Source organism: Tupaia chinensis, unplaced genomic scaffold (assembly GCF_000334495.1).
Source record: "Tupaia chinensis unplaced genomic scaffold, TupChi_1.0 Scaffold000647_1, whole genome shotgun sequence".
In the NCBI taxonomy this organism is placed as follows: domain Eukaryota; kingdom Metazoa; phylum Chordata; class Mammalia; order Scandentia; family Tupaiidae; genus Tupaia; species Tupaia belangeri.
In genome coordinates, this window is record NW_006160168.1 from 2,606,541 (window position 1) to 2,622,487 (window position 15,947).

Here is a 15,947-nt window from a genome sequence, read left to right on the forward strand (position 1 = left end):
AGAGAGAGAAAGTGAGAAAGCAAGCCACTAGTTCTACGACTCGAACCATGGTTGGCCATGTGGAAGTGTCCAGAGCCTTAACCATCACGCCAACTGCTGGTCCCAAGCTCCACATTCTTTTGAAAATGTTTAGTGGGTTAGAGTTTCATGCTCTAAGGACTGTTGTGAACTGTCAAAACTATCAAAGAAAATTTGGCATCAGGGTGGCTAAATTAATTGAGTAATACTAACCCTGGTAAAACTAAAGCTTTGCTGTAAGAGAACAGAGTAATTTTCTTGGTTCTACAATGGATTCCAAAGTCTATGTGAGTATCATCCCAACCTTTTTTTTGAAGGTATACAATACTCACACAGATATTTATGTATGCTTATTTTAAAAATAAAATTTATGGTTATTTTGAAAAGTTCATTCCTTTTTTTTTAAAAAAGAATTTTTTAATCTTATTTATTTTAAAATTTGCTACAGAGCACATGTGCTCACAAGAGAGAGAGAAAGAGAAAAAACAAGCCACCAGGTCTGGGACTTGAACTGTGGTTGGCCATGTGGAAGTCCATTGCCTTAACCACCACACCACCTGCTGGCCCCTGAAGTTTACTTCTGAGATAGAGAGAAGGGCACTCCTAACAGGGTCTTCATTGCCACAATCCATTCCCAGTCTCTGGTGGCCATGAGCACGTGTGCACACCTGGCACAATCGGGGAGGTCCTAGGTCACTAACTCAGGGCCTTGCCCTTGTGGATCCAGCTATGTTACCACTGTGCCACCACCTGGTCCCATCTTATGGTAATGTTAATGGATGCCTTCTCATTTCAATAGGTATCATGTTAAGAATATCACTACTTTAGGATATAAGACTATGTAAATGAATGAGAAAGAAAGGGAGTGTCAGGTAAGTGTAGGCAACAGAGTTGACGATGGAGTATCATTTCAATAAATTCAGATAACAAGCATTATCTCAAGAAATTCCTATGAGAACAAGTAAAAAGAAATGCATTAAGATATCCCCCCCTCAAATAAAGGACTGGCTGGTGGTGGTGTGGTGATAAAGAGCACTGGACTCCCATGTGGCTGACCATGGTTCGAGTCCCAGACCTGGCAGCTTGCTTCCTCATTTTTCCCTTTCTCTCTTTCTGTTTTCCTCTCTCTCTCACTCTGTCTCTCCGGTCAAATAAAAATAAATAAATAAATTGTTTTCCTCTCTCTCTCACTCTGTCTCTCTGGTCAAATAAAAATAAATAAATAAATAAAAAATAAAGTTAAATAATAATAAAAAAAAAGATATCCCTAAAATACTATTACACAGATTCAATCACATAGAGAAATAAAGACTAAAGACGCCCTACCAGAAGACAGTGTGGAAAAAAATGAGAAAAAAATACACCACATTAAACCTTGTGTGAAGGGAGTTAAAGACCTTCAGATAGAAAGCAACTGTTTGTGACCCAACATTGGCCTGGGGAAGAGTTGAGAATGTCAGACAATCACTGTCTTACTAGACTTTTTATCCATGCTGATATTCTATTACTTGGGCAACTCCCGGATGTGAGGATGAAAGCATTATTATATGTCTACAGATCTGTTCCGAAGAGGTCAGAAGTATTTTCAAAGCCTTTCTTCCAAGCCGATGGAGGACCAATTAAGCCTCTGCATGTCACGGGTGTGAGAGGCTTCTACTTTCCTGGGACGCTTCCTCTGAGCTGACTATTGACATTCATTCTGAGCTCTCATATTGTGGCTGACTCTTTTTTTTTTTTTTATTCACCAATTTAGCATAACTTATATAGTTTGCAATGTGGTTTTAGGCAGAGCAGCTTAAAAAAATCATTCCTTTACACTAAAAATTGTGCATTAATTCTGTGCTATCTTCTATTAATACTACTCCCTTTCCATCTTCTTACCATGGAGACCAACTTTTGCTTCCAAAATTGCTAGGCTAAAAGGATATGTGTTTTTCTATAGTAAACATGTTCTGTTTTCCTCAAAGGACCATACTTTAAAGAAAAAAAAATACACAATTAAAATAACATAAAGAAGCAGAGATGTGTTTAGTATTTTTCCTTTTGAGTCAATTTAATTCAATTTTAAAAATATTTAATTTTATTTATTATTATTTAATTTTCTATAGATCATGTGTACTCATTATAGAGAGACAGATAGAGAGGGGGAAAGTGAGAAAGCAAGCCACCAGGTTTGGGACTCGAATTGTGGTTGGCCATGTGGGAGTCTAGCACCTTAACCACCATGCCACCTGCTGGCTCCTTGATTTGTTAAGTACCCAATATGGTCAAGGCATTGGGTGGGGGAATCAGGAAAGGGATGGAGACGCAGGTGGGATCAGATTCATCTTTCTGCTACTGGTGACCTTTTTCTTCTTTTGGCCTACTCTTTGAGACTAGGTTTTATAAAGTTTAAGTGATACATTGAAGTATATACCTAGTGAAAAGTCTGTAATAAAAGTAAAGTCATCGAAAACTCTTTAGTTTTATTTACAACTGAAAATAAAAAGTAAAATTGGCTATCATCCTCATCATAGCTGACAATGGTAAGAGTACTGTTTGACTGACATTGTGCTGAGAGCTTGACATTTATTATCTCATTTAATACTTTCCATAATTCCATCCAGTCTCAACTTTATAGACAAAGAACTGTGATTTGAGAGATTAGATATTTATTCAAGGTGATGTAATAGAATTTAAATTCATTTTTTAAAAGTTTCTTTCTTGAGAAAGTGAGAGAGTAATAGTCACTGTCAACTGAGTCTTCAAGTCACAATCCACTCCCCAGTCTCAGACAACCTAGATCACAATATACAAGTACACGTGTCCAGTATGCTCATGGGGTCCTAAGACAAACCCCCCACCTCATGTGGGTCTAATTGTGTTACCGCTGTGCCACTGCCTGACCCCTTGAATACATTTCAAAGCTAGAGCCTACTTTTTTTTTTTAAGAGAGAGATTTTTGCTATAGGGCATGTGTGCTCGCAGGAGAGACAGAGAGAGAGAGAAAGAGGGTCAAAAGCAAGAAATCACCTCCTGGGGAGATGGCCACATGTCCCTTCTCCTCCATTCTCCTTTTGCAATTTTTGTGCACATTCACACACATGCCCAGTGTGAGTTTCAAGCTGCCGGGTCTGGGACTCAAACTGTGGTCGACTATGCAGGAGTCCAGTGGCGTCATCATTATGTTATCTGTGGATTGCTAGAGCCTACTATTTTAACCATCATGCTATATGACTTCTATTGCTAATTTTTTTTTAGAGAGAGAGATTTTTGCTATAGAGTGCATGCACTTGCCAGAGAGAGAGAGAGAAAGAGACAGAAAGTGAGAAATCACCCCCAGGGTGATGGTCAGGCTGCAATGAGTTTGAAGCTGCCAGGACTCAAACCATGGTCGGTCATGTAGGAGTCCAGCGACATAACCATTATACCATCTGCTGGTCTCACTAAATATTTTTTACATACAAGAAATTTTCCAGAATTAAGCTGGCTGAATGTGGACATAATACATTTTAATTTTTACTTTAATATTTGATTCCCTCCTCCATAGGATCCTCAAACAACATTTGAACAATGGGGGATTTACCATCAATGGGTAGTTTTTGGATGAGGAAGTGAAAATCCTTTGGCTTGTGGAAAATTTAATTGCTAGATTAGAGTGTAAACACACATTATAAGCTGGATTAGATATTTAGATATATTTTGGACTATTCTAATGACATAGTCTAAGGAAAAGAAGGTACTATATATTTTTTCAAAATGCTTTTTGAATTAGTTATTTAATTTTATTAACTATTATTGTTTTATTTTTTTTTTGAGAGGTTTTTGCTGTAGGGTGCATGCAGACAGACAGACAGAGAGAAAGCGAGAAATCACCCCCCCAGGGGGGATGGCCATGCCGCAATCCCTTCTCCTCCATTCTCCTCTTGGGATTTTGGGCATTCACGCACATGCGCCCGGTGTGAGTTTAAACCACCGGGTCCAGGACTTGAACCGTGGTCGACTATATGGGAGTTTAGTGACATAGCCATTATGCTAACTGCTGGTCCCACTATTATTGTTTTTGATGTGCTATATAGGGCATGTGTGCTCACCAGAGAGAGGCAGGCAGGCAGACAGACAGACAGAAAGACAGACAGAAAGAAAGAAAAGTGAGAAAGCCAGCCTCCAGGTCTGGGATGCAAAGGATGGTCAGCCATATGAGAGTCCAGCTCCTTAACCACCATGCCACCTGCTAGTCCCAAAAAAGAAGGTACTGGATTAATCACAACAATCACTTACTTTCTCACTATGAACCTTTTACTTTCTCACTAAAGGGCTCTAAGCCCCTTACAGACATTAAGGGACACAGAGGTAACTTCAGTCACCATTTCATACCTTTCTCCTGAAGTCCAGACTTGCACACCCAACTACCCTTTTGCCATATCCACTTCGACATTAATTGCTAGTTCAAGGTTAACATGTCCCAGCCTGAACCCCTCATCTGTACCACCAAAATCAGCCACTAAACATCCTTCTCTATCTCAGGTGATGACAACTCCATTCTAGCTATTCAGGCCAAAAACCTTGTCATTCTTGACTACTTTCTTCCTCTCATGCTCCACATTTAATTTATCAGGACAACCTTTTTGGCTCAACCTTCAAAACACATTCAGAATCTAGCTATGTCTATGGCTGCTTGGTCCAAGTCACCATAACCTTGTATAAGATTCCTCCAGTAGATTACAAATTCCTTTGCCAGCTTCTACCTTTGCTCTGTTATAAAGAACAACTGAAAATACAACAACCAAAGTCCTATCTCCACACACAAGGCTGGTCAAGTCTCTCTTCTGCACAATACCCACCATGCTTTCCTATTACCCTCAGCATGAAATCCAAGACCTTGGAGTGGCCCACAAGGTCCGGGAGGATTTCTTTTGATATAGTCTTATAAAAGCCTCATCTAAAAGAGGAACAGAGATTGTGGGACCCAATTCTCCAGGTAATAATGAAATAGAAATAGTACCTAAATGATAAATGTTATCTGAGGAGTGTCACCAAAGGTAGAGATCTCTTGCTGGAACAAGACTTACACTGTTCAATAAGATTCATCTATACATGTAAATTTCAAAAGTCACCCCTGGGAATTCTTATGCTGTGGAGCAGAATATAAAAAGGAATTTGACTTCGAGGAAACCAGACCCTCTGTGAAACACACTTAAGAAATTCAGAGATTTATTTAGAAGAAAAGTAATTAAGCTGATATTTTGGACATCAGGAAAATGAGGTTGAGTCAAGAGAGCAAAAAAAAAATTGCTGTTATTAAAAAGCAGGATCTATTATATACATAGTTACTTTTATTTTTAATGACATTTAGTGCTATGACCCTTTCTGGATAGCAAAGCATTATGTAATAGCAATTAAGAAATGAACTCATTTAAATTCTCCTTATTAAAGAAGAAAACACGGAACAAAACCTATGGGGAGAAAATAGTGTCAGTGCCCAGGGATATTTTTCAAAGGAAAGTTCTGGGGGTGGGTGGGGGTGGATGGAATTTGGTATTCGAGATTGAGATGAGAGGTAGGGTGGGAGTAAGAGAACCTACACCTAGCAGTAATCAGGCACTTCCTACAGTCCCAGTTCATGTCATCCTTACAAACACTACAGAAGGAATGGATGACATCCCCATTTTACAAAGGAAGATACTGAGTCTCTGAAAAAGTGAGTAACTCAGTTGCTCACTGAGGAGTTGGGAAGAAACCTAGACTGCTTGTTTGTTTAGAAGATGTGTCCTTAGACCAGGCTGCCCATTTGGGTGGCCGGGGCACCCATCCAGTACAGTGGCTCCATCCCTCTTCGCCCACTCTTCCACTAGGAGGAAAGCATGCCATCCAAATGACCTCTGGGAGCACCCTGCGCCATAAACGTCTGACAAGGTGACTCAGCAACATAACATTGACAGTCAGTTGGATGGCTTCCAGGGATGGCCAAGTGCTACTGCAGCTGCATTTATGCAAGTGATTTTCTTTCCTACTTGGAGAGTGACCCCAAATGTGAACATGACACCATGGAAAGTGGATGTTGCTTGACATCCTTCAGATGAGAATTACATAGAGGTCCTGCCCCTCCCGGTCATCAGTGATCTCACTGCGTGCCTCCTTAGAGTGGAGGTGTTAGCCTCAGCCAGTTTTCTTCATACCACAGTCTATAGCCATGAATAATTCTATTCTTTCTTGTTCCCATCTTCCCCAGCTTTTAAGTAGATAGTTTTCATTCTTGCCCTAAAAAATCAGTGAGGTGACTGTGATATGCAGAAGAACTACTACATTTCACACCAAAGAAAGTCCCTTCTTTAAGGTGGACAAAGTATTGCAATGTCATTTGTGAAATGTCCAGGGATTTCCCAGGAGGAAGATGAGATGTTTGTATGCAGTACTTTTTATTTTTATTTTTTAAGAGAAAGTTTTGCTCAGGTTTCATGTGCTTGCCAGAGAGACATGGAGACACAGAGACAGAAAACAAGAAATCACCCCCTCCCACTGGGAGGGATGGCCACACCACAGTCCCTTCTCCTCCATTCTCTTCTTGGCATTTTGGGCATGCATGCACATGTGCCTGCATGCGTTTTAAGCTGGTGGGTCTGGGACTCGAACTGCAGTTGACTACGTGGGAATTCAGCAACATAACCATTACTTTATCTGCTGGTCCGTGTATGCAGTATTCATTTTTTTATCTTTTATATGATAACATTTCTTCTGTTATGTTTTATGCTTTTGCATCTAAACTAATAAACAAATTCTCTCTATAGAAGGAATGGGCATAAATTTTGGGGTTGGGGGAAAGCTTATTGTCATCATCTAGGAAAATGGTATCTGAAATGATTTGGCTTTCTTCAGTTTCAGCATACTCTTATCATTTACCCGGTGTTTTAAGGCTGGTACTGAAATGCACCACAGTTGATTCTGTTTTCTACTACCCTTTATATAACAGATCTTATCCATGTGCTGAGGGGTTTAGTAGAATGTCAAAATATACTTTGAATGGGAGCAGAGAAGTCTGTGTGAACTGATAATTTAGACATGGGTCTGTGGGCTCTCTAGGTAGTGAGAGCCGGGGAGTGGCAAAAACGATATGATTCGTGGGTCTGCCAAGATGACAACAACACAAATCATTTGTTTTGGGCTTTATGGTTTCAAAGAACTCTCAAATACATGATTTTATTCCTTAGATTCAAGTACATATTCATGTGTTAATTCAGCAAATAGCTACTATTAACCATCTTGTGCTATCCTCTGTGTTGTGAATACAGATAAGTATAAGAAGTTTGCATTGCTGTATGAAGGAATTTAAAACCGGAGGAAGAAGACAGATATTTAAATTAATAATTATAGTTAAATGTGTTAAATGATTTTATAGTACAGATAAGTATTATGAAAGGATAGTGAAGCTTTTTTTTTTTTTTTTTTTTTTGAGATGTTTGCTGAAGTGCACATGTTCTTGCTGGAGAGACAGACAGAAAGTAAGAAAGAAAGAAATGCCCCCCTACCTCCAGGGGGATGGCCATGCTGCAGTCCCTTCTCCTCCAATTTCCTCTCAGGACTTTGAGCATGCATGCACACATGCCCAGTGGGAGTTTCAAGCCTCCAAATCAGGACTCAAATAGGGGTTGACCATGTTTAAATCTAGTGCTTTAACCACCACACCACCTGCTGGCCCTAAATTAAGTGATTTATTCATCTGAGTTGAACCTTGTATACTATTCAGGTAAGTGGGGCTTAGCTACAAGGTAAGGAATGGCCAATCCAGGGAAATATCTGTTGAGGGGTAACTATCTGCCCCACTCCCACAAAAACTATAACAAAAAAAGATCTAGCTTGCTATTTCTATATGTAAGATGGCAGTTTATCAGAACTAAAGTGCATCTCTCACTTCCTATGAGACATGAGCTGGGAACACAAAGGCAAATACCATGCAGTCCCATCGTTCAAGAAGCCTAGTGTCGGAAACCAGCAGTTAGCATAATGGCTATGTCGCTGGATTCCCACGTAGTCGACCGCGGTTCGTGTCCCGGACCTGGTGGCCTAAAACTCACGCCGGGCGCGTGTGCGTGCGTGCCCAAGATCCTGAGAGGAGAATGGAGGAGAAGGGATTGCAGCGTAACCATCCCCCCTGGGGGGTGATTTCTCGCTTTCTGTCTCTCTGTCTCTCTCTGTCTGGTGAGCACACACACCCTATAGTGAAAATCTCTCCAAAAATAAATAAATAAATAAATAAAAATAAATAAAAAAATAAGCCTAGTGTCTGGGAACCAGCAGTTAGCATAATGACTATGTCGCTAGACTCCCATGTTGTTGACCGCGATTCGCTTCCTGGACCCGGTGACTTAAAACTCACGCCAGGTGCATGTGCATGCGTGCCCAAGATCCCGAGAGGACAATGGAGGAGAAGGGATTGTGGCGTGACCATCCCGCCGGGGGGTGATTTCTCGCTTTCTGTATCTCTGTCTCTCTATGTCTGGTGAGTGCACGTGCCCTATACCGAAAACCTCTCAAAAAAAAAAAAAAAAAGCCTAGTGTCTTGTAGGGGAAATAGATATGGGAAAAATAATTACTATACAGAATTTACCAAGTCAAGTGTCATAATGACAGTATGACTAGAATCTACTTGGCCAGTTCAGAAAAGTGTCATAGAGAGGATGATCCCTGATCAATTGCATATTGAAGAAAGACTCTGTCAAACAGGTAAGAATAGCACACTCACAGCTGAGGGACTGGTGTGCATGAAGCATGTTAGCAACAATTAGCACAGGGCACTCCATGAAGTGGCCAGTGTGGCTCCACCCAGATTCCATGTGGGGGCTGGAGAATAATGGGGTTGAGGTGGAAAGAGAGGGTGAGACCAGAGGCCCATGATATTTGGATTTTGCACTTAAGACAAAAGGGCCATTGAAGGGCTTAAATTAGGGAGAAGGAATGTTAACCAATATGTATTTGGAAAGATCAATCTGGTGTCTTGTGGAGACTAAATTTAAGAGCAAGGCTAAGGAACTGGTTCACACGGAGACTCACTGTTCAGGTGAAAAAGGAGAGCCTGAATTGGTAACAACAGAGAAGTGAGTAGGAGGAGTTGTATTGCCAGATTTCATTGAGGTAGTTGGGTCTCATCACACAGAGATGCAATGAAGAGAGGAATTGAGGTAAACACCTAGGCTAACAGTGCACGCATTGGCCTGAATCCGGAAAGTAGAAAAGAACAATGGGGCACTGGGACCACAGTGATCCCCATGGAGGAAACTCAGGGCCTATCTTGGGCAATTGATGGGATATTAGCATGTGCAAATGACACCAAGAACACAGAAGAAGCAGATTCTGAAACTCACAATAAACATGTGGGATAATTATGCCATGTATTAATGTTAATGCACAAATTAAGGAACTAAAACACAGAACTTTTAGGCACTCAACAGCCCAGGTATTTCAACTCCGAATCTAGTGCTCCTTTCATTCTGCTGTACCATGACTTAATGATAATGCAGCCATTCCAATCTCTGAATTCCTGGGCCTACAGGGGGAGGAGGGTTACCATGAGGGCAGCTTTTGCACTCACAGAATTGGCTTCAGGTCTGACACATATAGAAGCATGGCATATATTCTCTGCTAAATTGTACAAACTTGACCAAGATATTTGTTTAAAATGGTGAATAATACAATAATCAGGGGATTTTTAACATATACAACAGGCACATTGAAAATAGTATTGAATTTCACTGATCTTTATAAAAATTGTTAACCACAAAAGTAATGTCAAAAAAGCTTTGTGTTGGTGTCAACTGGTGGTATGGTATTTAAGGTGCTGGATTCCCACATGGCAGGCCATGGTTTGAGTCCTGGACATGGTAGCTTGAATGTCATACTGAATGGATGTGTATGCATGCCCCAAATCCTGAGAGAATGGATTGCATTATGGTCATCTCCCCCGGGAGATGATTTCTCACTTCCCTCTCTCTTGTTTTCTGTCTCTTTCGCTCAAGCACCCTATGGCAAAAACCTAAAAAAAAAAAAAAAAAGAAAAAGAAAAAGAAAAAAACCAGAGGAAAAAAATACTCTTTGTCTCCCTCCTTCCTGAATTTCCCAATTTAAAACCAATGGAGGGGCCAGCAGATAGTGCAGTGATTATGTCACTGGACCCCCACATGGCCAAATGAGGCTTGAATTCTGGACTTGGTGGCTTGAAAGTCATAATTAAATGTCAAAAACAAATCTGAGTACATTAATTTAATATGTCATTAATTAAGTACATTAATTTAATATGTCATTAATTATTTTAGGGGCAGCTCCATACCTTAGCAGTTGGGGGAGTCAGTGTCCACATGGTTGTCTTGAAAAACCATACCAGGCATGTACATGCATGCCCAAAGTCCCAAAGGGAAGAGGAACGGAAAAAAAGGATCTTGGCATGACCACACCCCGTTAGAGGCTGTGCTTTCTTTCTCTCTAACACGTACATGTGCCTTCAAGCAATTAAAAATTCTGGGGGGGGGAACCAGCAGTTGGTGCAATGGCTATGTCGCTGGACTCCCATGTAGTCGACCACGGTTCGAGTCCCGGATCTGGTGGCTTAAACTCATGCGGGGCACGTGGCCAAGATCCTGAGAGGAGAATGGAGGAAAAGGGATTGCGGCGTGGCCATCCGCGCGGGGGGTGATTTCTTGCTTTCTGTCTCTCTGTCTCTCTCCCTCTTTCTGGCGAGTGCACATGCCCTATAACAAAAAACTCTCAAACAAAATTTTGTTTTTAAATGTTAACAATAGAAACTAAATAGTAATGCAAAGTTCCAGTGTATGGCCTAAACACTGCCTATGATTAAAAATTGCAATATGCTACTTCAATGAAATATTTACCAAGAATTTTGGTTTCACCCAAACTCAAGCCACCAATTAGAATAGTATTAATATGTTTGCATTAATAAACTAGTTTATGCCTAAGCATATAGGTATCTTAAATATTTATCTTTTTTAATAGGATTATTTTTATGTTAAGGCATTACTTTTATGGAACAATACTTCCAAATTAGAGAATAACTAGAATAAAAGCAACAGAAAAACAACCAACTCCCATGATCTTCATTTAAACAAGTCTCTTCCTCCCCCACGACCCAGTTCTCTGACTGCCTAGGCCCATACAGAGATGTTTAATGACATCACAGGCTGGAATGATGTCACACTTTCAATATTATGACTTAAGTGTAGGCTTAAGCAAAAGGAACAGATGGCTGCAAGAGAGAAAAACCCTTGTTTAAATTAGACTAAAACCAGAAGCTGGCTCTGAATTGCAAAGTGTAATTAAAACTTTATTTTAAAATACATTTCACAGTTTATATATCCTAGGAAGAGCTTTTTACCATATGAACTTTCCAGCTGCCACAAAGCACAAAAGAGGTTGCGTTTTTCATGTACGGCGATACACAGTTCAAGGAATGATGGTACTGAGGAGAGTGAAGATAAATCTCATAGACATGGCACTCCTATTTGTTAAAATGTCACATTTCATGGGAATGGTGTCAGAATCGTGAAAAATCGCTTTAGAGAAAACATGACTAGGGAAAGGTTTTGGTGGGTGGAATATACTGGGTGGAATACATGACCAGTTCCTTCTCTAGCCCTGACGCTGCACAGCTCTGGCAAACTGTTTCTGTTAAAGAGTGCAATTCGTGGGGCCAGCAGGTGGCGTGGTAGTTAAGGGCTCTTAAACACATGGCCGACAGCAGTTTGAGTCCCAGACCTGGCAGCTTGCCTTTTCACTTTCCCTCTCTCCCACTTTGTCTCTCTCTGGTCAAATTAAAATAAATCAATAAAGGTAAACAAAATAATTCTTTTAAAAAGGATGCAATTTGTAATATGCAACGAATACCAATGACTGCCACAACTAAATTGCATTTTATTGGGCATTATTTAAGTATGTTAAGAAGTTTTTGCTACTGGGATCAGCAGGTGGTGTGGTGGTTAAGGCTCTGGACACTCCAACATGGCCGACCGTGGTTCGAGTCCTGGACCTGGTGGCTTGATTTCTCACTTTCTCTCTCTCTGGTCAAATTAAAATAAATGAATGGATAAATAAAATTTTTTAAAAAATGAAGTTTTGCTACATTTTAGTTTGTCCAACATGTGGACTTTTCTTTCCTTGTTACCTCCCTTCCGCTGTCTTTTCCCTCACTTACTAAATAGGTCTTCCATGGCAAGGAAATGCATAGTAAGCAATAATGGGATGGCTCTGCATAACATGTAAAGGATTAAAAACAGTTTTTCGTAACCCTTTGACATCTGAGCAAACTTGGAGACTTTAGTGACTGCTGAAAGTCACAGAGCAAGTGAAGTGTCCGAACTTGAAAGCAGACAGCTGACTCCAATATTCCCTTCCTTCTCCATTGTCCCCTACGGACATAAAATGTGTTTCATTAGTGAAAGAATAGCTGCTGCTAGTGTCATTGCATGATTTTAACCTAAAATGTATTCAAGGTTTGTGCTTCCATGTCAGTGAATATTCTCCACCAAACAACATATTGTTATGTAAAATTCATTCGCAGTCCTACCCCAGAATAAGTAAGTGTTCATGATGACATGTTTGAGTATCTACGGATATTTTCTTCTATGTTTCTATCTTCCGTCATAGTGAAAACAAAGGAAATGTGAGTAGACATTAATAACCGGGTAAAGAGAAATGTTTCTATTAAATATTTTCTTCTAAAAATTCTCACTTGCTTGCTTATCGGGTCTCTCCTTTATTGCCTGAACTAATTTAATTTTTCACTGTGTGGTTGAATGTGAGCCAACATGACTAACCTGTTTTTTTTTTCCCTACACGTTGTGTATATACCATACATACCATACAATGTGCAGTCACTCTTCTCAAGACATTCTATACATTGCCACGCAATCCGTGCATATACATAACCCCAGTAATAAATTGCTAAGAAATAAAACACCATATTCACAGAATTCTAAATGTTATAAACTATTGCATGTGCACAACATTCCAGTTGTTCTTTTCAAATATGCCACCATCCTGTTTAGCCACCTAAAGATGCTTTGCTCAACTGCAGTTTGCTGAACATTTGCTTGAGTTATTTTTGAATAATTTCACTAGTACTCCTAGGAATTAAATGTGTATAGTTCCAAGGATACTGCATAATTATTTTCTGTGGCTTTTCAAAGACAACCTGAAGGTTAAAAGTCCCCACAGTTATAATTAAATAATCATTGTGAGGGAGGAGAGTGGTTTGTTCTCCAGGCTGCAGTCCAGTATCTAGTGTATGGTAATTAGACACTCAAATATCTGTTGAATGAATGAAGTGCTATTTCAGTCTTTTTCTTCATCTACTTTAGAGCATGGAAAATGTATCAGATATGTATCCTTCCATGAGTTGGGCCAATTTGGAGTGAATGGGGACCAAGAGACCAGAATAAGTGGTGTGACTATCCCCTGCTTTTTGCCTTCTTATCTTTTTGGAGACCCTTGAGTCAATTTTCTCTACCTTCCATAGGGAGCAATTTTCAAAGAGAGTGATGTGCTATTTTCCTACACATAATTGTCATTGTTCCTCTAAATCAAACTCTAGGCCCTGGATTTCCATCAAAGTCTTTCAGCTTGTTAAATAGAAAAACAAGCAGAAAAAAGAGTTAGCCCTGGCATCTCTCTGTTGCCCTTTAGGGTACTCAAATATTTAATCAGTAAATAGTACCCAAATAGCTGCCAGCCATATTTTCTTTTTAACTCAACTTTCATTGGTAGTGAAAGAATTTTGTTGTCATAAAAAATACCTACAGGTATTCTCTTAACAAGACCTCCTTGAAGATGAATGGCAAAAGGAGTATGGGGGTGGGGTGGGGTTCTTCAATCACATATATCCTGTATTAGATGGTGACTACCACTTAGAAATGTGGAGGGATTTAACAGATAGTAACATTATAATAAATGACTGAAAGGCAAGGTGTCTTTGAGGATTAAAAGCCCAAACAGGAACACTTAAGTGCTGGTGTTATTTTCCAATACATGTTGACTTTGGGTGGCTCTAACTGCCAAGGGCAGCCCCCTATGATGTTCCCTGGGGTTAAATTCACAGCAGCCAAGTGCTCTTCAACAGGCCCCTGTTTCTAAAGGGAACAGATGGTTAGGGGAGGGCCTAGACACAGAAGCAGATTTATCTTGTCAAGCTGTTATCTCTTGGTAAATGACCTTAAGCAGGTCACAAATGGTCACATGACAACAATGTGGTTCAGAGGTCTCCTAAGGTGAGGGCTATGTATTAACTCTTCCCTCTCAGGGTTCCAAATGTTCCTTCAAATAGCCATGTAGCAATTTGTTGGTGTGTGTGTGTGTGTGTGTGTGTGTGTGTGTGTGTGTGTGGTGTGTGCACATGACTACACGAATCCTAATGGAGATTTTATGCACCTTCATAAGAATTTAACTGCTGCCATGTAATTGTGGAATATTACATACATACTAGAATATTTCACTTTTGTGTTTTCACATGACAGAAATACTACTTTGAAGGGGACAAATAAACCAATTTTATAGGATGTCAGGGCTGACGGTTCTGCTGGAGAACCCCATGTTATAAAAGGAGCTGTGAAGCAGAGTCACCCGGGCCCTAACTTATTACCTGGCAATCACACAATAGCCTGTGGCTTCAGAACCTTCTCCTTTATGCCTGAAAAGGCATGGTGGGAGACATAAAACGAGTTTGTTTTGTTTTTGTTTGGAGGCCTTATTTTCAGGATGCTCTTCTTTTATTGTGTGTCCTCTGTGCATTTTGTTGCATGAAATACACGCCCTTTTATGATTCGTCCCTATTATAGAGAGCTGAAGTCCTTGCCCTTTCAGTACAGATCAGATTGTGAGCACAGCCCAGCAGACCTCCGAGAGTCTGTGAAAGGCTGACCTAGTCAAACTTTAGCCTGGCAACTGTCTTGCTGTGACAGTCACTTCAAAGAGCTAGCCTGCCTCCCTGATTATCTTTTTCTGTTACTTTATTTGGTTTGTTCATCCAAATGTACTACTTTTTTCTAAAGCCATTTTCCCTACTTGTTTCCTCACTGAAATGCTCATACTTCCATGTGTTTCTTTTTTGGGCACTAGAGCCCCGAATAATCCATAATTCAGGTACAGAATGGCTAGCTGTTCTAGCAATTTTCTAGGATGCTGAGTTTGTCTGATGCCAGATCAACATTTTTATTTAATTCCATTATAAGTCATCCTAGAGGGATACATTGAAATTACAGCCAATGAAAATCAGATAATATAAATTTAAAGAAAAAAAATACATAAGTGTGTAACATATGTGTGTGTGTATAATACGGGCGTAGATAAAAAAAATTCATAGAAAATGGAATGAAAGAAAAAGTTTATTTTGGTGCACAAAGACTTGAAATCCATGCAATTCTTCATAATATGTATTATCTATGAATTTTCAAAGACCTCCCTCACTCTGTGTGTGTTGTGTGTGTGTGTGTGTGTGTGTAGACCTATATATATGTGTGTTTGTGTATAGTTATATATATATATATATATATATATATATATATACACACACACATACATATATATAGATCTCTCTCTCTATGTATTGTGTATACACATATGTATATCACTAGGAGTAAAGAGAACACTTGAAATTTATATATTGTTTGATTTTTATGAGCAAGATTGAGCTAGGGGTTATGGTTTATTTCACAGTTTCAGTGAAACTTATTTTCTATTTATGCCAAGCATAACTTTTTACCTTACATACATATTTAACTCTAAATAGAAAGGGATAGGCAGTTTCTTTAAGAATCACTTTGGGGGCTAGCAGGTGGCATGGTGGCTGAGGTATTGGCCAACAGTATTTCGAGTCCTGGACCCAGTGGCTTGAATATCACACCAGGTGCCTGTGATGTGTGCCCAATGGAGGAGAAGGGCTCTGGCATGGTCAT

General features: G+C 39.9%; 1 protein-coding gene across 2 annotated transcripts in view; it reads right to left on the bottom strand.

Annotated features, from left to right (window-relative positions):
- Nucleotides 1-15,947, bottom strand: part of PTER (phosphotriesterase related) — a 77,775-nt gene that overhangs the window by 10,097 nt on the left and 51,731 nt on the right. The gene's annotated exons all lie outside the window — the stretch shown is intronic.